This window comes from Phlebotomus papatasi, chromosome 2 (genome assembly GCF_024763615.1).
Source record: "Phlebotomus papatasi isolate M1 chromosome 2, Ppap_2.1, whole genome shotgun sequence".
Lineage (NCBI taxonomy): Eukaryota > Metazoa > Arthropoda > Insecta > Diptera > Psychodidae > Phlebotomus > Phlebotomus papatasi.
Window position 1 is genome coordinate 38770398 of NC_077223.1, and position 24699 is coordinate 38795096.

The 24699-nt window shown below is 33.7% G+C and overlaps 1 long non-coding RNA gene across 2 annotated transcripts in view; it reads left to right on the forward strand.

The window, feature by feature from the left end:
* LOC129804151 (uncharacterized) overlaps positions 1–24699 on the forward strand; it is a 36114-nt gene that overhangs the window by 488 nt on the left and 10927 nt on the right. The window lies entirely within an intron of this gene.

Consider the following 24699-nt stretch of genomic DNA (forward strand, 5'->3'; position numbering starts at 1 on the left):
GTGAGAAATGCGAAGAGAAAATTTTTTTATTTCTCCATCAATATCTAGTTCAATTTCTCTGTTAAAAAGTCTCAAATTTCCCCTGAATATTCACTGGGACAAACAGCAATAGCATTCATAGGGAATAGTGGTAGTTTTTTGGGCATTTCCGGAGCCTCAGGTGAGATACTGCAGGTGTTTTCACAAAATTTTCACCTTTTGTCGTCAATTCTCTGCCACGAAGCTCACCTTCGTGGCTCGCCCTCAGCCTCACCATCTCCAAGAAGTCACTTTCGTGGGCAACCACTTAGCGTTGATTAATTCATCTCTCACACATTGTCTTTCCGGGAGCCTTGTAAAAGTCTGGTCATTTGGACAATTTCTTGGAGGAATTCCCTCACAATCTTCCGCCTGGGAGGACGTTTTGACCACTCAGATCAAAATTGTCCAAGTAATCTCCACAAAATATGCCACTTTCATGTCCAAATTCTCATCTTATTCACAAATCACTCGGTAATCTTTGTAAGTTTGCACAGAATGTGATTCTCTAGTTGGGCACGGCAGATTGGGATGGAATTGGAATGAAATTTGATGTGATATTTGCATATTTTCTGCCTCAAAAATAGTCATTTTCTGTTTAAAAATAGCCTTTTGTTGCCTCAGATCTTTTAGAGAATACCCAGGATTCAGAATAATTAAGCTTTCGAGAGTTTTTATTTTATTAATTGATTTTTTTTATAAAATTAGAGAATCATGGTAAATTTGATACATTTTGTACTGTACACTGAGACAAATCCGAAAAAGTTAAAATAACATTCCGGAAATGTAAATTTTACCCTGCAGTATTGATCCGAAATCGGTGTAAATATTACCCTTTTTAGGTGTATTGGGGGTTAAAGTTACCCTTTTTCCTGTTAATTTTACCCTTAAAAAAGTGTAAAATTAACATTAAAAAATGTTGATATATTTTTACACCTACAAAGTGTTAAAGTTAAGAGGAAGAATAGTTAATCGCATCCCCGTTTTTTCTCAGTGTAAGAAAAATCTTATGTGCCATTTTCAAATTCGCCATCGTAAACAACAAAAACACCGAATACTTTTTATTTTTATTATTTATTTTTTAATAATAATACAGTATTTCAGTCTGCAAATAATTGGCCAAATATTAAAATAGGTAGCAAAGCGTCCGAGGCTTTGCGAGCTGCTCGAACTCCTGAGAAGGAGTTCTGCCTTACATTCCTTTTCGCAAATTTTCCTGGTGCATATAAAATTATTGTCGAATTAAATTTGTCTATAAATCACCTCAAAACTATTTTTTTGTTCACCCCCCTCCCCCTTAAATCACTTTCTCAGGTCTTAGGCCTTAGGCCTATTTTGATCGATATCCTGTCCAATCAAAAACCTAAAAAGGATCAAACTCTCAATAACTTAAAAAATAAATAATCAATAAATAACGGAAACGGGCTACAACACACTTAAAATATATCCTCAAAACCATCTTGAAGTTGAAGAAAAGGGTTTCAAAGTCATTAATCTTTTTATTAATTAATTGATTGATCAAATCGGGTGAAAAGTCGGCATTTGAATCTTGAATAATTCAAGATGGCGATTTTTCCGGTGATAGGTGTCTAAGTACGAAATGTTCAGCTGGATTACTTCCAAAACATTTCCAAAAATGAACGAAATCGCCAGTGCCAATTTTTTGCAAAATTAGACAAACCTAATTTTTGGTCTATTTTTAGGGAATAGAGAACGTATGAAAGGGATGGGGTGAAAAATAAAGAGGTTGGGTTTGAGATAATGTCATTTGAGGAGGGGTCATCGAAGACCGGAAGTTGATATTTCTTACCGTTTGGAATTTATATGGGTCAAAAGACTGAAAAAGTGCGAAAAACGGGATTGGGAAACCTCGTATTTTACATTTCGTATTTTACATCTTCGTATTGCACATTTCGTATTGCGGAAACTTCGTATTTCAGCACATTTCGTATTTTACCATTTCGTATTTCACATTTCGTCTTTCATACATTTTGTACAAAAATTGAACATTTCGTCTGCCATACATTTCATACAAGCATATCAACCAATAAAATAATAGAATTGTAGTTTTATAAGGTCAAGGGCGCTATGCGCCTCGGGTCTAAGTTTGAAGTCGATCATCATGCTTTTTAATTATTCATTTATTTAAAATTTTTATGTAAATTTCCAACTGCTTCAGCAAATATTTCAAATTTTACCACCAAGTCTGAGAAATATTGGTAAATGATTACAATATGCTCTTAAAACCCATTTGAGCCTTTTATTCATAACTTTATCAAGACATTAGATGGAGATTTTATAAAAGGGAAACGTGACCATTAAAATGGATTTTATAATAATTCCTTAAGTTTTTTTTGTAGATATATCTTGTGTAGCCGGGCTTTTGCCCTGAAAGATTCTTTATGGAGACCAAAGCTTTTCGCGGCCAATTGCCCAGCACCGCCCAGGCTCTGTGCCTCCATCCGATCTCTTCCAGGCCATGTTACCGACTGACTGACAGTTATCTCTTGTCTTATCTCCTGTTATCCTGTTAACTAAGGCCAAGCTCACAGACGATGAGCAACCGAACCAGTAAAAGGCCTTGCTTGGAGCGGGAGGCGGGAAATATGAAGTTGCTGCGAACAGGGAAGGGATAGCCGAGCCATTGCCACTCTGTATTATTATTATTGGATATGAGATGGAGGTAGTCCAAGTGAACATTTCGTCCTTTGACACCGTGTATTTTGATTTCGTTAAAACTATTAAAAATTGACTAGATTTCGAGCAAAAATCACTGAAGACTAATTGGACATGAATCACAGAACCAAGTTTTACCAATTTCGAAGCCCCATTTAATAACTTAGGCCCCATTTTCGAAGCAAAATATCGGAGTCCATTTGACATTTCAAAATTTAGGTTATGTTTCGTTCTTTTAGCGATTTTAATCATTTCTTGGACTGTTTTCACTAGTTTTTCATCACTATATGTTAAAAAATTACTTGTTTTAAGGAATTTGTGTGGTAGTCCCCCCCCCCCCCCCCCCGATACCTAAAGCTTCAAATCTCCCGCTTGTGGCATTCTTCCGTTTCGTAATGTTACCATCGCCGGCTAGCGCCGCTTGCTCGGTTCGATCCTCGCTCACCCTCAGTGTTAGTCCAACGACTCCGAGGAGTCGTTGGTTAGTCGATCACTAGACAGCGAGAGAAGAAGACATTCTCTCCAAAAGTTCGAGAAAGGAGTTATCTTACTGCCCATTCAGTCAGATTAGTTTCGGGAACAAGCGAAGAGGGGTTGCGAGCAAGTGAGAGCAAGCCCCAGTTCTGCCTACACGGCGGGCAAAAGTGGATTTTACCTCCACATTTGAATGTTATTTTTTCACCAAAACTTAAGAAATTATCGAAAAACTAAGAAAATGTGGGAGCATTTCGCATGCAAACAGCTGAGCATTCTCAAAGTTGCATACTAACGCAGCTATCATCAGCAGGCTGTCATACACGCTCACTTCCCTATCCTTATTCAGAGCGGCAATGGCCGAGCTCAATTTCGCTACCAGGAGGAAAGTTTCTCTAACACTTAAAAATGTCTATTTTTTATCACATAAAACTGCAGCCTATTTATATATTACGTTTTTTTGCCAAACATTTTTTTTAATGAAATCCGTACAAGAAAAAGTATGCGGCTGTCGAAAATTGCATTAAAGTAGTCGTAAACGACTATTCGAACCGATCTATAATTAAATTTTTGCGCGGAATTTCTCAAAATTTTCAGTTTTCACTATCTTAGCAATAAAATTTTTCTATATAAAGTAAAATTTACGAATTTTATTTTCTTTCAACTTCGTCGTATTCCACATTCAGATATGAAAAAAAAACAAAGGCACGGAAACAAAAATATAGAAAAACAAAACGAAAGAAATAAAAAGAATATAAAATAAAAAAAATAAATAAAAACGACACGTCTGACACAGGGTAAGGGGACCCAGCATTGAGCCATTAATTAACGCCCTGGTTTAGGAACTATTTTAGCCTTAATCGGCAAGGTCTGAGCGGCCCAGCAACGAAAGAGTTCCCTGTTCGACATTTCCCGACGGTCACGGCCTGCCAAATGTTCAGAAAGTGGTGGCCACCAAGGAGAACTATTGCTTCAACCGCGTTCGTTTTTTCCCACACCGTAAGGATTTACATTGAAGCGAACCCTGTTCCGAACGCGTTTGCTGAATGGTGTTCAAACAGGGAACTTTCGTTGCTGGGGTAGGCCCGAATTAAGGGCAATGGCTCGGCTATCCCTTCCCTGTTCGCAGCAACTTCATATTTCCCGCCTCCCGCTCCAAGCAAGGCCTTTTACTGGTTCGGTTGCTCATCGTCTGTGAGCTTGGCCTTAGTTAACAGGATAACAGGAGATAAGACAAGAGATAACTGTCAGTCAGTCGGTAACATGGCCTGGAAGAGATCGGATGGAGGCACAGAGCCTGGGCGGTGCTGGGCAATTGGCCGCGAAAAGCTTTGGTCTCCATAAAGAATCTTTCAGGGCAAAAGCGCGGCTACACAAGATATATCTACAAAAAAAACTTAAGGAATTATTATAAAATCCATTTTAATGGTCACGTTTCCCTTTTATAAAATCTCCATCTAATGTCTTGATAAAGTTATGAATAAAAGGCTCAAATGGGTTTTAAGAGCATATTGTAAACATTTACCAATATTTCTCAGACTTGGTGGTAAAATTTGAAATATTTGCTGAAGCAGTTGGAAATTTACATAAAAATTTTAAATAAATGAATAATTAAAAAGCATGATGTTCGACTTCAAACTTAGACCCGAGGCGCATAGCGCCCTTGACCTTATAAAACTACAATTCTATTATTTTATTGGTTGATATGCTTGTATGAAATGTATGGCAGACGAAATGTTCAATTTTTGTACAAAATGTATGAAAGACGAAATGTGAAATACGAAATGGTAAAATACGAAATGTGCTGAAATACGAAGTTTCCGCAATACGAAATGTGCAATACGAAGATGTAAAATACGAAATGTAAAATACGAGGTTTCCGCGAACCCGAAAAACAGTATTTTCAAAATAAATCTATTACCGTTATTTTCCGATCCATCACCGATTGGATGAAGCAGTTAAAATGTTAAAATGTCTTGGAGTTCGAGCAGTTAAAATTAATAAATCGGTGTAGGGGAATAATTTCAGGCTTTGCACAGAAGTTGGCTTCGAACACTTCATATTTTTTCCATAATATTCCTTTAATAGATCTGATCTAATAGCAATGCCTTAAGTCACATATTTCCTGAAAAAATAGGTTAGATTCATTGAAGGAACATGGGAAAAAATGAAATGTTCCAAGCCAGAGTATGTGCGAAGCCTGAAATCAAAAAATTATAATATATCGCTCTTTGGAAATTATACAAGAAGTCAACTTACTTTTTTTCGATTTTGAGATTCTAATGCACTTAGAAAGACAATTTAATAAATTTTCAGATGATATAAATCATTAAATTTCGTTATTAGAAAACTTTTTCAAAATTTTAATCTTTTTGATTACTTTCATAATTTTGTTTGAAGTAAAGGGGCACAAAATATATTAATCGTTCAAATTTTTGTGAAACAAGGGGACTAACTCAAGCAAGTTGAACCCTTGTCATTCTAATTTCAGCAAAATTTGCACATCATTTAGATTTTAGAATGACAATGAGCTAACTTATTAAAAAACCTATTTTGAAAGGTAAAAATATAAAAGTTTCGATGTTTATATTAGTGCTCATACAAATAGAAAAGAAATAAATTGTTTTTGTTCAGTCATTAAATTGAGATACTTATTTACACAAAGTTGAATCTGTCATGCTGTCTCCTGAAAAATGGCCGAAAATGAGTTGGCCCCTTGTAATTTCCAAGGAGCGATATTTATTTGGTACAAAACTGTATTTAATTTTTGAGATTCAAATTTTAAAAACAAACTTTAAATTTAAATTAAAGCTAGAACTTCAGTTTGTCGTTCAAGATCTTTCTTCTTAAAATGTCAATTTTTTTTGGGAATTTATGATTAAACATACAGTAGAGTCTCGCTATAGTCCATATTTAGTTTCAAATTTGACACTTGGGTCGCACTATAGTCCATGTCATTTTTTTTTAAATTTTCAACGACTTTTATTATTGAAATTGCTCGACAGCTTCCACTTTCTTTGCGATTGTGGTACTTGTCCTTGCTCTCTTTATTGTGGATCACAATTATCACAACTACTCAATAAAGTTTGCCAAAAATATTAAAATAATTATGCATATCGCATACTAAAAAACATAACCTAACTTAAAATCAGTGTTTTGAAATCAACGGTCGATAAATTGTGGACTATAGAGCGATGGCCTATAGCGAGACTCTACTGTATCTAACATCCATGAACTTTGAACATAATTCTTCTTTATTGTTTTAAAACTGTCAAATTCTAATTTTAATGGCGCTGGCACACACTTTCAATTTAGTGAATTTTAATCTATTGAAATTTTACCTTCTATTTACTCTTTCAAACTGAAATCTGATTATTAAATGGCTCCGGCACACCTTTTAGATACGGAAAATGTCATAAAATCGAAATTCACATCTCTATCTCTCTTAAAAGTTTAGCATTATGTCTAACGTACTTTTTTGCACTCTTCTTCTACTTTTGAACATCACACCAAATTAAATTTAGTTTAGACCATTTCGAGTTCAAAAGAATAGGATAGACTTATGCAAATCTTTTGAGAGAGAAAGGTATGCGAATTTTGATTTTATGAAATTTTACAGATTTAAAAGATGTGCCGGTGGCATAACTGCCCTTTTCTGCCAAATCAAAAGTGAAATTTCATTATCCAATTTCAAGTTTGATTTTCATTTGACAGAATGACATTTGAAATCTAAATTGCAATCGATTGAATTTCAATAAATTATAAAGGTGTGCATTAGGAGTGAAATTTTATTTTCCGGAACATTTTTTAGATCAGGAAAATTTTGTGAAATCAAAATTCACATTCCTTTTCCGTCTCAAATGTTTTGTATTATATCTATCTTGCTCTTTCGCACTCAAAATTTATTTAAAAAGAATTTTATTTGTTGTTATGTTCAAAATAAGGTGAAGAGTGGAAAGGAGTGGGATAGACATTTGAAAAACGTTTGAGATAGAAAAAGGTGTGAACTTTGATTTTATACAATTTTCCTGATCTGAAAGATGAGCCAGATCCATAAACATTAATATGGAATATTTTGTATATTGTTCCCTTCAATTTTGAGATAAAGAAAGTTTTAAGCTTTAATTTAATTTAAATAATTCAGTTGTTAAATTAAAAAAAATCCTGGAGATATCTCTTTCGGACTGTAGCATTATACAGCAAGCCCCCAATTTCACAATTTTTTGATAAATAATATCTTAGCAATTCATGAAGCCTCTACAAAAAATAGAATTTTTACCGGTTCGAACAATCAAATATATTGTTTTTCCCAGAATCATCTATATTCTTCTTTGGGTACTCAAAGTCCTAAAAGATAAGAAAGAGTTTAAGACCAATGATACTTCAATTTTATTGTTTTAAAATTTCAAACTTACAAAAGTTTGACATTTTCATTTCAGCTTCATTTTAGTATAAAGTTTGTTGCGTTTTTCATTAAACCTAAATAAATTTGATACCTTAAAGTTTTCAGTAAATTTGGAAATATGAATCAGCTTTTATAGACTAATTTAAAGATTTAAATTCAATCAAAAAGCTTTATCCCGGAGTTGTAGTAGACTCCCAAATTTGGCCTTACGGAGTGTAGTGTTATCCGAAATATAAAAAGGTTTACCCGTCGAACTGTTTGAAATCCAGTGTTTTCTATCCATCTGTAGATTCATATTAAATTTATAGACAAATAATCTTGTAAATCCCACGAAAAATCCTCAATTATGAAAAATAATAAGACAATTAAGATAATTCGCTTTGAAACAGTGCTTCAAATTATCTCTGTACTATATTTTTATTTAATTCGTCAAGTATTTTAAAATCTTCCAATTTATAAAAGCTTAAGGTGGTCAAAAGTTCTTCCATTACCCTTATGGTCTCAACACACTAGAAAAATTTATGTCCATATTGAAGGAAATTGCCTACTTTTGTGTAGGAAAAACTCTTCAATATGGACATAAATGTCTTTACACTGAGAAAAAAGAGGGTGCGATTAACTTTTTTTCCTCATAATTTTAACACTTTTTAGGTGTAAAAATATATCAACATTTTTAATGTTAATTTTACACCTTTTTAAGGGTAAAATTAACATGAAAAAGGTAACTTTAACCCCCAATACACCTAAAAAGGGTAATATTTACACCGATTTTGGATTAATACTGCAGGGTAACATTAACATTTTCGGAATGTTGTTTTAACTTTTTCGGATTTCTCTCAGTGTAGTGTGTAGAGGCTATTACAAACATTTTTTATTGACAATTTGTTTTGAGGAACTTCAGTAAATTATGCCAAATGGAGGGATGGTAAAGCGTCCCATGTTTTGCGAAATGATCGAATATACGTGACTTAGATATTTTATCTTCAAGGAACTTTGGCAATATTTACTATTTTCCGGTTCACAACCGATTTGAACCGATTTATAAATTACTCAAAAGATCGCCCCAATGTGCTCGATCACAAGTAGATTTTGATTCTCCAATAGTGTCTTGGATGAAAGGTAAATGGAACTCTATTTGCACAAAAAGTCGTTGACGTTCGAAGAATTCAAATTCCATTTCGAATTCTCATACTAAATTTTCGAACAAGGTGGGGAAAATTTATCAAATATCACACTAAAAAGCTGGCAAAAGAGTTACTCAGTGATTATGGGGTGATTGCATAATGGGACAAGAACAGAGTGCTAATTTTTGAAACTCTCACTCGCACCCGCGAGCTCTTTAGTGGCCGAGAGATATTGACTCGCACACCCCGGAAATTCTTGAGTACGTGCAACGAGTACTTTATGTTATAAAGAAGTCGTTACAGAAGGATTTAAATCTACGGGGTGTGCGAGTGGATTTCTCTCGGCCACTAAAGAGCTCGCGGGTGCGAGTGAGAGTTTCAAAAATTGGGCCTCAGTAATCGTTGTTGTTCAGTTTTTTTCCTCACAAAAATGTGAAGACCGTCACATTTTGACACTTGAGCACTTCGAAATTCGAACAGGATGTTACTTCCGCCACCTTGCGAAAGTGTTAAGAAGTAAGAAAGTCTCTTTTTTGGATCTTCAAATAGATTTTCGAATTTTCCAAGATCTACTTCTGTACGGAAAGAATGGGTGTAAACACAAGTAGATTTTGATTCTCCAATAGTGTCTTGGATAAAAGGTAAATGAAACTCTATTTGCACAAAAACTCGTTTATGTTCGAAGTATTCAAATTCAATTTCGAATCTTCATTCTAAATTTTCGAACAAGGTGGGGAATATTTATCAAATATCACACTAAAAAGCTGGCAAAAGAGTTACTCAGTGATTATGGAGTGATTGCATTATGACAAGAACAATAATCGTCGTTATTCTGTTTTTTTCCTCACAACAATGTGAAGACCGTCACATATCGACACTTGAGCACTTCGAAATTCGAACAGGATGTACTTCAGCCACCTAGTGAAAATATCAAGAAGTAGGAATGTCTCTTTTTTGGCTTTTCAAATTGATTTTCGAATTTTTCAAGATCTATTTGTGGATGGTAAGAATAGGAGTAATAAAATTCATTTTCGGACAAAAAATAGTTATCGGTTCATAACCGGTTATTAATTGATTGGACCCAGTTCAGGCTTTTTAGAAATTCCAAGACCTTTCCAACGAACCCAAACATGACCCCATTCTGTTGAGAAATACGTTTTCTAGAGCCTTTTAAATTTTTGACCTTGAAAAACCATTATTAGGAATCATTCAACTACGACGTTTATTCGAGAAATCTCAAAAAACATTGTTTTGCAGGGGGATGGGAGGGTGGGGGCAAAATGAGGGGCATGTTAATGATGCGTAGGCCGATCTCCCGAAGGTTACGGATAAACAGCGTGACGACATTATCTCAGAAATCGTCTAAAACGTGAAGATATGTTGAGAAAACTAGTCCGCGGAGGGGGGGGGGGGTTGAAAATTTTAGGGGGCAAAAATCAAGGGATTATAATATTGTGCTCTATAGAATTCGAACTTCGAACAGTAAAAACATATTGGGCAAATTTCGGAAGATTTTCTTATTTTCCAACTTAACGCAATTATGTGTAATCCGTGTTTCATAGAATGACATTTTAATTATTTGGCATCGTTTTGGATCCTGAAATGAACCAAAATCTCAAAAGTTTAATAGAATTCATTCATTTGTTTTTCAAAGGATACGCCAATCCTTTTATGGATTTAATTAATCAGTCTCATTAGCTGTGGATTTCTTGTAAGAATCCCATGTGAATATCTCTCGTGGCATTCGATGTACCAAAAATAGCCCCAACTCCTTGGATCACACTCCCCAACACAAGCTCAAAGGCAGAGGAAGAGAGAGAGAGAGTGAGAAAGAGTTTAAGATACCGCATAGACTTAATCACAATGTAAACTTTGACTGGTTGTTATTAATAATGTCGAATAGTTTGCAAATTATCACGAAAATCCCACAGATTTTTCGGAAGCGGCATTTCTATCTGTTGTGTAAAAGAAAAGCGAAAGAGGTTTATTTGCTTTAAATCCTGGTTCATCTATTTTACGTTACAGCAGTCAGATTTACTTGTGAGGGGGGGGGGGTCCATGATAGACAAGTTCTTAAGTAAGAGAGAGCCTGCTACCAACTGTCAGTAATGCTCAATTGACACTCATAAACTCCCCCTTTGACGTCACCGAGTTTTCTTGCAACCCCCTCCAAAAAAAAACCCATATCTCATCTATTAATACTTTCCTCTCTTACTCTCTCTCAGACTTTTTTTTGTTACTCCTTCTTTCTCAATATTGAGAGATAGGGAGAGAGAGAGAAAATTTCTTTGATCGCGCTTTCCCTGCAATTTTCCACACAATTCTCATCTGATGAGCACATCTACTCTCTCTCCTGGAGGGTTTGTTACTCACGTGAAACCCAAGATGTTTGTTTTGTTGGTCGATGGACCATTTTTCTGAGCAGAGTTGGGGGATTTTTCCCGATACCTGGGGCTTTTCTGAAGGTACTATACTATCGATTTTCTCAGGGAAAGTCCCATGTTTCGTGTGTGTATGTGTGTGTTTGTGTGAATTTTTTATTGGAGAAAAAAAAGGAAGAGCTTTAATGTTGAGGTGAATTTTTCATTAAAGTTTTCAACTTAAAGAGTCAGGTTCTTGTGATGGGATTGTAAATCCAACTGGTGGATAATTATTTTGGACACAATGTCATTTCCTTTATCAATTTATCACTAAAGTGTATTTTCATGTTTATTTTCTGGTTTTATTTCTGTGAGTTAAATGGATTTTGGAAAATCTACTCTTTGGAGTGTATTTTATTCATTTGATTGCATGAAAAACAAGATGAGGAAGTTTTCGGGGAAAATCCAATGAGGATGTATTCATGAATAACCAAAAGTTTCCTCTGCGTAATTTGAGGGTGGTTGGGGTAGTTTCACACAACTGTTTTTTCTTTCATAACGTTTATGAAATTAATATAAGACATATTGAAGTTTTTATATCCTATTAGTCACCTTGGAATATTAACTATCTGAATAGAATAGGTTCTATGTTAGCTATCTTAAAAAATCTAATTTTCAAAAGAAATGAATGCGCGAAACTACCCCCTTACCTTCTACCGAATGAATGCAATATCAATACGATTTTATCTCATGCCTGGCAAAATTGATCAATTGTTTGACAATTCTTTTTGCAAAGAATTTTGCAAATAAATCGAATATTTCATGATCTAATTCCTAATAGTCCCACGGTCTTTCTAATGGTTTCCAAATGATTTTTCCAAAAAAAATTGGTTTGGGTCTTCGACCTTTCTAATCTTTTATAAAATTTCAATAAAAACTATAAATAATATTTACAACGATCCTCAGATAGCTGTAAATACAGTTATTTTTATTCTTATACCTAGCAAATTGATAATTCGATAAATTATACGATGCACTTTCATCGCTTTTAAAAATTTGTTGAGGATTTTCATTCGGCACTATAAGCAATTTACACTACAATAATACTACTTAATAAAGAATAGAATTTTTTATTGAAAAAAAAAAAAAAAAAAACAAAAACGGACGGAGCCAGGGATCGAACCCGTGGCACTCCCGTTAAATGTCCTACGCTGTACCGCTGAGCCACCGCTACATGCAGTCTCATTCGAATTTTCTTTATTATGTGCTGCGTAAAGGCGTCTACACATTGGGAGGAATTTTCGTCAAAAATTGCGTTTTTGACAGAAATTTGACGTTTTCCCCTACAACGCTGCAGGGAATTTCCTTCAAAAAAGCAATTTTTGACAAAAATTGCTCCCAATGTGTAGAGGCCATAAGGTGTCATTTTCAACTTTGGGGAATTTAAAAAAAAAAGTTAACCCGATTTCGTACTTTTTGAATATACCACGTTTAATTTGATGCCTTTCTGCGTAGTTGAGCAAAGCCCCAGATTTATACTAATTTGATGACTCGAGTACTTCCCTTGTGAGACATCATAAATTGTTTCGACTTTTGTTACTTCTTGCTCCATAGCTTTTGTTACTTTTTACCCCAAGTGGTCGTTCTTAATAAAAAGATTTCTTGAGAGAAGAATCTTTGTAAAATTTTAAAATAGATCGCGGCCTCGTATTCAAAGAATCCAAATCATTTAGGAAATAATTATCAGTTCATAAATTTTGAATAATAGGGGAAGTGCTCATAATTTTGGACAGTCTGCTTATAAGCATCGAAGTTCCAAGTTTGAAGTGCGATATTTTCTATACTAATTGACATTTCTTGTTACTCTCTTTTCAGAAGGGTTGTTTAGAAACTTAGCAAGCTATTTATCGTCTTATTTTTATTAAAATTAGTTTTAATACGTTTAAAAATGAATTGATAAGTAGAGGTGACCGTGGCTCTTATTTTGGACAACTTGTTTATTAATTTGGCTAACTTGGCTGTAAATTTGGACAGCTAATCCGCCTCAATAGGATGCCCATTGTTCTTCATTTGATGAACCAATCTTACCAAGTCCTCTTCCTGTTCATGTAAGGGAAACGTAGAATGTCACAGAAGCCCGGAAACTTTCCATATCATTCATTAAAGTGAGTTGACTTCGGTACTCCAAGTACGTGCGGATTCGCTCATTCCCTGACCTTTCCGGGAGCCTTTCAAGGCATTTCTCGCTACATCTCTTTCGTAGAGATGATGCTCCTTTGTTTCTCCAGGCATTTGTCCAACCTAGTCATCACAAAAGCTAAAATTTTACGAAATTTCGTGAGAAAAACATCTGTCCAAAATAAGAATCATCACCTCACTGGTGAATGTCTTAAAAAATTTCCCATTTTTCACACGAAAAATATAATTCACAAGGCAAATCTCACTTCAGGTCAAATGTACAAATCACCACTAACGTGAATCAACACAATATTCAATGAATATCCAATAATATCACTCAAAAACAGCGAACAAACTTTGTTAGTACTTCACCAAAACTAAATAAGACTGAAGTAAGCCACGAAGTTCTGTCATATTTCTCGTAAGCAATTGCTCACACTGAATTTTCAACAAAGCAATTTCAACTCAAATCATATTCAAATTTTAACGTATTTAGTGTTAAAATCTTCCAAAAAGAACAAATATTTAGATAGAATTCATTATTCATCAAATATTGGAATAAAAATTCATCATTTTAATCAATTTATTTTTAGTGTCCAATGTTATCCTCAAAGTGTCCAAAATAAGAAACTGGACAAAATTATGAGCTTTTCCCCTAAGTAGGTAATAATTGATATATTCTTCAAGGAAAATATTTCAAAAATAGGGCTAAAAATTTTGATATTTTTTATTTTATAAATTCCTTGTTCGAATTCTACGAAACGTACAACATCGAAGAAAGTCTATGGAAGTTATCTATGGAAAAAAATTTAAGCCTCTGTTTTATTTATCTTGGAAAACTGAGAAAAAAAGAGGGTGCGATTAACATTTTTTCCTCATAACTTTAACACTTTTTAGGTGTAAAAATATATCAACATTTTTTAATGTTAATTTTACACATTTTTAAGGGTATAATTAACACGAACAAGGGTAACTTTAACCCCCAATACACCTAAAAAGGGTGATATTTACACCGATTTTGGATCAATACTGCAGGGTAAAATTAAAATTTCCGGAATGTTATTAGGTGAGATTCTTAACAATCTCACCTACTATAATCCTAACAAAATTTCATGTCCTCCGATTGCGCTCAAACTTGGCCAAAATGTGTTTCGCCACTTCCTGATCACGAATATATGGGGGGCTAAGTTACGTTCCCGGCCGGCCGGCCGGCCGTCTGGCCGGCCGGCCGTCCGGCCGCTCTTTGGAGCTTAATAGCTCCTAAACTAAAAAAGATATCGACTTGCGGTTTTCGGCAAAGGTTAAATATCGTATGAAAATTGCAACATGGTGCATTGACCCCCCACCCCCCACCCCTCCTTCCGCCATTTTGAAGACCCCCCTTTTTTTGTTTTCTCAATAGCTCCGGCCCTATGGCATCGAGCGGGCTCAAATTTTAGTATGTTATAGCTGGGCCTTAGAGCTTTCCATCAATACCAAACTTAAGGTCCCCCGACCCCCCTGACCCGAGCTATAAGGGTCCAAAAAATTTTTCTTAAAATGGCCATAACTCCGGTTCTAATTGTCAGAATTTAAAAAATGAGGGCTTTTTGGAAAGCTCTCGTGAAATGCCACTTTTTCTTCTAACATCGCAAGTTCATAAAACCACCGCTAGGGGCGCTTTTTTTAAAAAGAAAATTTTTAAATATTAAAAGTTAAATAACTCAAAAATTCCTTATGCAATCGGGCTGAAATTTTAGTATGTTGTAGCCGTTGATTATACCTATCAAACAAAAAAAACCTTAAGTCGATCCATAACCCCTGACCCGAGCTATAAGGGGTCAAAGTTCGAACATTGACCGGCCTCTATCTCCGGTTCTAATTAACATATCGACATAAATTTTACCTTTTTGGTTTCGTCTCGATGAGCACTTTCAGATGAAAGTTCAAAAAGTCACCATAGGTGGCGCTGTGATAGCGTCAAAATTCATCGAAATTCAAAGTCACTTTTCTCAAAAACGGCATTGTGCAAGTTAATGAAATTTTAGTATGTTGTAGTCCAGTCTAAGACGTTTCCAAAATGGTGCAAATGTGCGCTGTGGTTAAAACAGAACCGGAGATATGAGGGGTCAAAGTTCACAAAATTTAAAAAATCATATCTCCGGTTCTATGAGACCGATTTTGATGAATGAGGGCTTAAACGAAAGATCTCACCAAATACTACAACTTTCTAGAACATTTGAACTTCGTGGGACCAACACCAGGGGCGCCACAGTCGAAAAACCAATTTCAATATCACATAACCTCAATTATCTCGACTGTCGCTGAACCGATTTTGATGATTACTTCGACATAATTGTAGAGCACATTTGTCTCTACATTTCGTCCATACATCATTTTCCGCTCAGACTACGCTATCACTCCGATTTTGCCGTTTAAGTGTGAAAAAATTGATTTTTCCCATAATAACGCTTTGAAATCACTCAGATGCCAATTTGACTGCCTCTACTCCACCAAGACACTTAAAATAGGGTTTTGAATGGAAAGTCCCACAAAAGACAACAATTCTTTGATATAGTTGAAGTTCAACAAATGACTACTTGGGGAACTCTGGATGAAAAAACGAGTTAAGAAACAAAAAACCTCGATTATCTTGACTTCTGAGTAATCGATGAGATCAAGTTCTACGGCAAAATTATAGAGAACATTCTGGTCTACATTTCACCCATATAACACTTTTCTGTCAGTTCATCCAAATCCTTGATATTTTGGTTTAAATACAAAATTTGTATAATTTCACGAATTTTATTCAAGATAACTGAATGGCGTCTCCCAACTTCAGCTCTAAATCGAATTTGCATGCACTCCGAGTTAGCTCACGTTAAGAATCTCACCTACATAAGCCGGTTAGGATTATCTGTCCCTTTTAACTATTTCGGATTTCTCTCAGTGAAGATATTGAATTTTGAAATCGGTTTGTGACTTTTTACCCCAGTCTCCCCTAATGAATTGTCAGTCAATATTCCAATTTAGGTCCATTCTGCCCCATTATCCCAGTTTGCCTTACTGACGGGCAGATTACGTAACGTTCGTAACCGGATTTCTCGGAAATCGTCTGATTCTCAAAGATTACAAAATAGATCCCTATATCGGATATGAGGTTGTAGAGAAAGAGATTGAATAAATCTAAGGATTATATTGCTCTCACTTAAGCTGTTCAAGCAATGAAAAAATTAAGAAGATAGAGAAAAGCTTGTTATATTAATGCTTTTTAAAACGAATAGTATAAGCTGGGATGGTGAGTGTAATACTGAAAAAAAAAGATATAAATGGACTTTAGCTTGGTTTATTGTTTTTCAAGTAACAATTTTTTATTTATATTGTTTTAGAACATATTTTTTTATTCAAGTAATTCTGCATAATTGTAATAGTTTGAGGGAGCTGAGAAAAGATAGAATTATACAGAAATTTCCTAAACTCCTTAAAAAATTTATAACACTTTGAAAAAGTCTTACGCATACCGTAGTATTAGATAAAATTAGAATCGTTTTTTCTCACGAAAAGGATTCTCTCTATCAATTTGATTAATAAATTACGGTTGACGTTTTAAATATAAAGTAATGTGAGATATTTTTCTTAGCCTTGGTAGTATCAGAATAATCAACTATGATTATTGATTTTTGTCGAAGCTCTTCACCTTATTTTGCCATCCAATCGTTACTTTGAAGGCAAAAAGGAACGCATAGAAGGAAAATCGTTAAAGAGACCAAAAAAAAATAGTTAAAAAAAAGATACAAGAGCAACTTGAAAATTCTTCTTTGAAGGGAAAATGCAAGGAGGTGGGAGTGATTGTAGAATAGACAGTCGAGGAAAATTATACATATATATATATCTATATATATAAAAGAGAAAAGAGGACACATTCGGTAAACATTTTATGGACTAGCTCTCATTTCTTTTTTTGGTTTTTTCTCTCAAGAAAAAGAACTCAACACGAAAATTCTTCATCATATTGATGTATAGATAAACAACATAAATCACATTCTTATACTTTTTGCTGTGAGTGAGAGAGAGAACGGTTCTTAAGTTGAGAAAAAAAAACACAATATGAGAAAATGATGAAAATCTTTTCCTGAAAATTCCTTTTTTTTTGGTGTTTGTTAACAAATTTGGCAAATGGCAAATGTTTCGTTTTTTTTTGAGCTTCACAAACAATTCAACTGAATTTGTCATAAAGCTAATTTGAAGAATATGGGGATCTTTACTAGCTGAAAATTACTTCCATTCCGATTTTTATTTCTATTTCAAAAAAATACTCAAATTATCCAACATTTTGCATATTACGTATTTCTCAAAAGAAGAACAGCAAAATGTTCAGAAAGTGAGAGCAAAGAGGCACTTAAAAGGGAAAAAGTAAACTAATTTTTGGGCGTTTTCAATTTCCACCCGAGAGAGAGAGAGAATGTTGTATGAATGAAAATTGGATGATTTTCCAATGTTTTTAACAGTCTGTTGAGCAAAGAATTCCTTGTTAATGCCACAAGGTGAAGATTATGAAGTAATTTTAATCAAAATTACCCATCTTCAATTTTTTTTTCGCAATTTCTCGACATTCACCTCATTTTCACAGTTGGATCAGCCTTTGACGTTTAACCATCTCTCTTGCTCATCTACTTTCAATTAGATAAATCATGGAAAACAGTTTTCAATCAAATAAAGTTGAGTGCATGGGGAAGATAAAGGGGGTGACAAAATGGAAAAGTCGGGATGAAATTGTAGAGCAGAGGATTCCCCCATTCGTGTTTTTTTTTGGATAAAAATAGATATGCGCAGAATATTTCTCTATACATTTTCCAATAGCCAGTTTTTTTTTATTAGAAGAGCTCGTATGGGGAAAATGTAATCTCTCGATTTACCAATGCCTCAATAAACTCATCCTTTTAATTAAATATTGAGAACATTGAAGTTTTGGGACAAATTATATATGGTAACTAAAGGATAGGCCTTAAATAAATGGCAATTTGCGGTTTTCGAGGGAATTTCTATAAGTCAACCCTTGGAAGTGACCTTTATTCCAAAACCATGTTTATTTACAAAATTTTAAAAATGTTTTTTTTTTAATTATTCAGATTTTGCTCAACTTAATTGGACAAAACTAAAATAGATGTGATTATGTAAGAATCACACACTGAGAGAAATCCGAAAAACTTAAAATAACATTCCGTAAATGTTAATTTTACCCTGCAGTATTGATCCGAAATCGGTGTAAATATTACCCTTTTTAGGTGTATTGGGGGTTAAAGTTACCCTTTTTCATGTTAATTTTATCCTTAAAAAGGTGTAAAATTAACATTAAAAAATGTTGATATATTTTTACACCTAAAAAGTGTTAAATTTATGAGGAAAAATAGTTAATCGCACCCTCTTTTTTCTCAGTGCACCTAATTGTTAGAGATTTACGAATTCTTGATAAAAGTACTTTAAAAATCATTTACTGTTTACTGGTTAAAAACCAATTTTGACCGATTCATAAAATCCTTAAAAGATCGCCCAAAGTAGCTGAAGAGTAATATAATTGAATTTCGGATAAAAATTAATTATCCGATAGTTAACCGATTGGAATTGGCTCAAGTTTGTCAGAATGTAATCCGCATCAAAATTACCTCTAATCCCTTTTTAGAACAGATCCTGGATTTTCGTTCATTAAAAAAATAATAATGGATGTTCCGAACTTCCCTTGCGGGAACGTCCAAGCTATTCTATGGAACATTGTGCCACCATTGTTATTATTATTGTCAGGAATTCCAAGACCTTTCCAACGAGCCAAACATGATGCAATTCGGATGAGAGATATGCTCTCTAGAGGCTTTTTAATATTTGACCTTGAAAAATCGTTATTAGAAATGATTCAACGGTATTTTGATATAAGGACGAAATGTCCTCCCGGGGGAAATGAGGGCATGTTATGGACCTTGGGTTGACTAATAGAGATCCCCTGAAAGTCCCAAGTCTCTGTTTCTAGGCCTTTGGTCTCTAGAGTTCGCGACAATCGGACGGACATACGGATAAAAAAGGTTACGTAAAAAAAACTCGAAATTTTCCATTTCGAAAATTCTACCAAGAACACAACCCCTTAAGGGGGTAACGAGTTGGTACAGTTTTATAACTTAAAATCGAGGGATTATAACTGCTCTTTCTGTGGAGTTTGAGCAGTAAAAATCACTGCAATTGCTTGTTTTTAAGAAAATCCAGACCTTTTTTAACTGGGTTATTACCTCTAATCTAAAGACCGCTTTACACAGACATACAAATCGGACTTAAATTTTTAGGTTGTACCGTAGATGCGGGTGACTTTGTCCTCCGTAGGTGACCTTGACTCCCTACTATTCGTTCTTCTAATTCTTCTAATCTTCTCTTTAATTCTAATTTATAGGAATAGTCCTCACCGATTATATATATGATAGATAGGATCGGTAACAGCCACATTCTCCACAAAATAAATCATTATACTGAAAAAATAAAATAAACTCCAATAATTTCAATGAAATAGCATTCTCATTTAAAACCGATTTCCGCCTATTCTGAAATAAATAAAATAAAAATATTTTGTTCAAATTTAGGGTGTTCCATCTCATCCGCACTTTTTTTACTATCTCAAATTGCAACTTTTTTTTTAAATTAAATTTTCGATGTGACTATTTTCATCTAAGCTTTTCTAATATTGATATCTTAAATTTAGGGTTTTCAAATGACAAACCAGTAAGATTCGTCTTTGTCTCGAGTTAAAAAAATGTCCGCAATATTGAATACAAAAAAGGTGTTCCATCTCTCCTCGAATGACTATATTTCGTGAAAAATTACGTAACGGATTTTGTTCGTTTTTTCGTATGTTTGTAACCGGATTAGACACCAAACGGTAAGAGATAGTGAATTATGGTCTTCGATGACTCTGCGTTAAGTCGATATCATCATTTTTTGCTTGTCCCCCACTCCTTTCTTCCAATCCAAAATCATGTATTTATTTGAAAAATGAATTGAATAATTATAATTAAATTTTTGGATATATTTTGGGTTTTTGGTAATCTGGAAGAAAATTCCGTCCATACATAACAATGACCGAAATATTTCTACAACGAATTCTTCAAAATTCTACAGGACTTATTTCTCAACCGATTTGGTCAAAGTTGGTTTTAATTGAAAGGTTTTGAAATTACTTCTGTCCCAAGGGGTGATAAATAGGTAAAATGCGTAAAATATCGGTAATTGAAGTTTTATTTTGAAGCCAATTGATGTAACTTTCGAAAATTAGGGAATTAGAAAATTCGCTATTGCTTTCGTTTGTGTTAGTGGTATTTTAGATGGATATGTTGTCGAAATGTCACCGATTTCTACACGTTTTAACAGTTTTAGAGTCACAAGTTTAATTTCTCCTCAAACATAGGGGAAAGTAGTCTCCCTTCGAACGTTCATGCCTTCGAATAATATGAATTTTCTTTAAGTTTTTCTAAGAGATTTCCACATGATTTTCTCATAATTATCAATAATAATTGATAATAAGATAAATAATATTTAATAGAAATGTTTAAGTGTCTTAGAAAAACTTAAAGAAAATTCATATTATTTTAAGGCATGTACGTTCGAAGGGAGAGTACTTTCCCCTACATTTTTTTCTGCTTCGGATTTTGAAATTCTTCGCAAGGTCTGAATTGGTTGCATCCCATAAAATATCAGTTGGAATATCAATTGTATAACTATAGGGGAAACTGGGGCACCACCAAACAGGGGTACCACCAAACACTGTGATTTTTTAAATATGTATAAGATTTCAGAGAATGAGACTTACATGAAATCATAGATACTATAGGGATGCTTGTCCAGCGAAAGAATGATCCACATAGTTCAAGTAGTTTAGAAATAAGAATCTTTTTTCGCAAAATTGTGAGATTTTGATAATTTTAGTCATTTATATATCTACCTGGAAAATAAAACTGAAATAAGTTACATCAAATTTCACTACACCAGTACTTTCCTACATGTTTTGGGATAATATTTATGTATCTACTAAAGAAATTAATGTTCACATTTTTTTAAAAGAATATAAAATCCATCACAAAACAGAGTTTGGGGCACCAACAAACAGGCAAATTTCTCACAATTGCAGATGTCGCGAGCGTAGCTTGAATGGCAAAATTTTTCCTCTTATCTTTCTTACTCTTCATCTCCCTCTTTGTTCGATTTCTGAAATTTATATCCATTCATGGGATTTTCATTCAAGACTCAGGAGAAATATAGTTTAAAGATCCCAATTTTGCATTAAATGATTCTTCATGATTCTTAAATGATTTTAATCAAGGATTGACGATTGATTTCTCGGTTTTATTACAAATAATCAGAAGAGCGCGCAAAATTTGAACTTTAGGTATAGTGTTTGCCACGATTTTAGTGGCGCTGCTTTCCAGTCAGAAGTCGAATGTTGTCAAAATGATGAAAAATCCATTGAAAAATATGTTCGGTGTGCAGTGCTTTAGTTTTTTGCTATTTTAGTCACTCATTCTAAATTTTGCAGCGCTTTTTTGAGAATTATTTACATTATCAATACCTTCTTTATAATTAAGAGTTGTGGTGAATGCCCAAAATAACTTCAATGTGTGAGAAAAACAGGTGTTTTTTGGTGCCCCAGAAAGTGTTTATTGGTACCCCGGGTGGTTGGAAAAAAGCAAAAAATGCATGGTGATACAATTTTCCTTTTTACGGAAAATTGAAGTGCTTCACATCATCCTTGTATACATTAATATGCAGCCTATACCTAAGACTATAACATGGGGTAAGCAACATTTTTCTAAAATTCACAGTTTTCTTAGGAAATTCAGTCAAAATCGCATCTTTCAAAAGTGTTTAGTGGTACCCCAGTTTCCCCTATTGAATTATATTGATCTGGTTTGAAAAGTTTATTAAACAGTTTAAATCGTAAGAACCGGTCAACACAAAAAAGACGAAGAAAATTTTCCAGAAGGCTAAAATTTTTTGGGAGATCGAGTACTTTGCAAATTTCTCATTGTCATTGTTTTGTAAAATTCATTTGAGACTTAACTGAATAGAAAATGCTACTAAATTAAGGAGCGGAAATATTTTGCTAACAAAATAACGTTGAATAGACTTTGCCATAAATTCTTTACATAAACATTCTTATGAGTTTATAAAATCTGCAATTGTCTGACGAATTACCTTGACAAATTTATTAAATTTAATAATTAATTATATTAAATACATTTGCTGGACAATCAATGTCGAATGAAATAATATTTAAAGTTCCAAAAAAATGAGAGATAGAGATTTGAAAAATTATTGTTAAGAAAAGAAATGATTAATTGCACACGTATAAATATTTTCTCATTAGTCACTTTCTCTTACTGTCAATTCTTAAAGAAACTTGATGAAAATGACACAATTTTGTTGTTGGTTAAATGTTTTTTGAGCTAAGGAATTCCTCATGATTGAATTACATGCGTTCTTCACTATTTTCGGCAAATTGCCAAAAAATTGTCACAATTATCAAAATTGGCATTTCATGAGAGTTTAAATTGGAGAGTGAATTGACAATTTGAATTTCAAGAGCAATGCCAAAGAGATTTTAAATAAAATTTTGCAAGGAAAGAAGTTTGCAAAAAGTTTCAAAGTATATAATTTATATATATACATAAATGTGAGCATTGAAAACATTTATAGAAATCAATGAGATAGTTATAATGGGGGAAGAAAACATTGAGAAATCACGCTAAAAATTATTTCTAATACTGATAATGTTTACGTATGACTGATGACGTCTTAAATCTCAATGTGAGACTTTTCACACATTTTCATATTTAATTTTGATAAATTTCCAGAACAACTTTTGCAAGCCTTGACTGACCCTGTGTGAGCTTTTTATTTTTTTTGTTTTTTTGGGGTGGGAGAGAAATCTGGAGATTATATATAAACTGGCTCTAAAAATATTGAACGAGATGTCTTTCGATAAATCCCAAAGAAATTACTAGCGGCACATTTACGTGTGTGACTCGTTTTTTTTTCTTCTTCCATTCAACTCAAACGTACTTCATTTTATTTCTTCTTCAACTTTTAATAACAGGCCACTGACCACCGGACGTTTTTCTTCCTCTTTTGCTCTCCCAAAGCTCGCATGGTCTCTCTTTCAATCTCTCTTGGATATATATTTCAAGCATTTCGTTTCTTACACACTATTAGATATCTTTGAGGGGCCAGTTATTCACTTCTCTTTTTTTTTTCCTTGAAACATCATTTACTCTCAAATATCTATATGTTCAATACAAACAAGAAAATCAGCCACAAACTCGGTGAGCTCAAGAGGAAAATAAAAACACCAGAGCGAGTGTAACGAGAAATTAAAAGAAAAACAAAGACCGAAGTGTGTGCAGATTAGCAGAAATTACATGATGATAAAAGTAAATTAATTGTTTATTGAAGAATGAGGGTGGATTTAAAAAGAAAGAAAAATTTTATTTGTGATATTGAGAAAGAGAGCATCACACTCTTTGATAAGTTTTGGGGGCAAACTTTGCTACAAATTCTTTAAGCCATTTAACGAACGATATAATGCTATAAGAAAATGCAGAGGGTTGGTAATTTCACGAAACTACACGAAAAACATTATTTGTAAAAGCAAATTGTTTTTGCGAGTACATTGGTGTGTTGTCGATTTAAATTGGTTCATAAATCATCTAAAAACTATTCAAACACAGTTCAATTAGCGGTACTATACCGATTAATTACCGGTTACGTACCGCTTTGGACTTCGGAGTAATGCAGATGTGTGGAATATTTTAAGACCTTTTAACTAAATAGAATCTTTTTCCTACACTGACAAAAAAAGAGGGTGCGATTAAGATTTTTTCCTCAGAAATTTTGAGTGTAAAAATATATCAACATTTTTTAATGTTAATTTTACACCTTTCTAAGTGTAAAATTAACATGAAAAAGAGTACCTTTAACCCCTAATATACCTAAATAGGGTAATATTTACACCGATTCTGGATCAATACAGCAGGGTAAAATTAACTTTTCCGGAATGTTATTTAAACTTTCGGATTTCTCTCAGTGTATCAATAGTAAAATAAACTTCCTATAGAGTGATGGAAATTTGTCCTTGAAGAAATCAAAATGGCGATATTTTTCAGTCAGAAATATAAATAGGAAATCAGAAAAATACACTTTTAGAGAAATCTGAAAAAGTTAAAATAACATTCCGGAAATGTTAATTTTACTCTGCAGTATTTATCCGAAATCGGTGTAATATTACCCTTTTTAGGTGTATTGGGGGTTAAAGTTACCCTTTTTCATGTTAATTTTACCCTTAAAAAGGTGTAAAATTAACATTAAAAAATGTTGATATATTTTTACACCTAAAAAGTGTTAAAAATATGAGGAAAAAAAGTTAATCGCACCCTCTTTTTTTCTCAGTGTAAGTGCA